General features: G+C 45.9%; 1 pseudogene; it reads right to left on the bottom strand.

Moving 5' to 3' along the window:
- Nucleotides 1–635: 635 nt before the first annotated feature.
- Nucleotides 636–1265, bottom strand: LOC130868858 (high mobility group protein B1-like; annotated as a pseudogene).
- Between the last annotated feature and the right edge of the window lie 241 nt (nucleotides 1266–1506).

Below are 1506 nucleotides of genomic sequence, written 5' to 3'. Positions count from 1 at the left end.
CTACCTCTGAGCTACATATACAGTCAAAGACCTTCCTAGCAAGCATTATTTTATTTCATCGTGGGACAAGATCTCACTACTTATCCTAGGCTGGTCTTGAACTTGCAATCTTCCTGCTTCAGCATCTCAAGGGTACAGATTACAGGCCTGAAACCCATGCCTTGGGAAGCATCATTTATACAGTGAACCTGTAAGTCCCCTCAGTCTCCTGTTCCAGGTTATGTTCTAGGTTCTTCTGGTCCAACAGTCAACCTGAAGAGACTGTTTGGATCTGGAGGGGAGAAACTTTTTCCAACAGGGGTGTTGCTAGTGCTTGAATGTGGGATTCCCCTCTGTATGCCATGAATATGATTGGCTAATTAATAAAGAAAGCTGGCTTGGCCTGATCTGGTAGAACAGAGCTGGGTGAGGAAACTAAACTGAATGCTGGGAGGAAGAAGGCAGAGTCAGAGAGAAGCCAGGTAGCCCCACCAGAGATGCTAAGCCACAGCCACGTGGCTTAAGAAGTTAGAGTTAATAGGCCAAGCAGTTTTTTTTTTTTTTTACATTTCAATTTTTTTCTTTAAAAGGAGTGAGTTGTGTACAGGGGGGTTAAATGCTTTATAGACAAGAAAAGAAACTGCGCTAGAACCAACTTATTCATCATCATCATCTTCTTCCTCATCTTCATCTTCCTCTTCTTCCTCCTCCTCTTCATCCTCTTCGTCCTCCTCATCATCTTCCTCTTCCTTCTTTTTCTTGCTCTTTTCCACCTTGACCACCCCCTTTTTCACTGCATCGGGCTTTTCTTTAGCTCTGTAAGCAGCAATATCCTTTTCGTACTTCTCCTTCAGCTTGGCAGCCTTCTTTTCGTAGGGCTGCTTGTCATCCACATCTCTCCCAGTTTCTTTGCAACATCACCAATGGATAAGCCAGGGTGTTCTCCTTTGATTTGGGGGCGATACTCAGAACAGAACAAGAAGAAGGCCAAAGGCCTCTTGGGTGCATTGGGGTCCTTGAACTTCCTTTTGGTCTCCCCTTTGGGGGGAATGTAGGTTTTCATTTCTCTTTCATAACAAGCCTTGTGAGCCTTGGCCATGACTTCAAATTTCCCCTTTTCTTTAGCAGACATGGTCTTCCACCTTTCTGAGCACTTCTTGGAGAACTCAGAAGCTGACAGAAGCATCTGGGTGCTTCTTCTTGTGTTCCTCCCGGCAAGTTTGCACAAAGAAAGCATACAAGGACATTTTGCCTCTTGGCTTTTTAGGACCTCCTTTGCCCATGTTTACTTGGTTTCATCCGCGAGGCACAGAGTCGCCCAGTGCCCATCTGGCTCTCCCTTGCCCCTGCGCTGTCTCTCAGGCCAAGCAGTTTTAAATAATATAGTTTCTGTGTGTTTATTTCCGTTCTGGGCAGCCCGGAATGAAACAAGCACCCCATTCAATAGCCTAAAGGAAAGATTTGGCTAAGCTCTCCCCATCGGTCCTACTTGAGGCAGTAACTGCTGCTTGCCCCTCACATACCCCT

This window comes from Chionomys nivalis, chromosome Y, assembly GCF_950005125.1.
Source record: "Chionomys nivalis chromosome Y, mChiNiv1.1, whole genome shotgun sequence".
Lineage (NCBI taxonomy): Eukaryota > Metazoa > Chordata > Mammalia > Rodentia > Cricetidae > Chionomys > Chionomys nivalis.
This window is presented reverse-complemented; position numbering and strand designations above follow the sequence as displayed.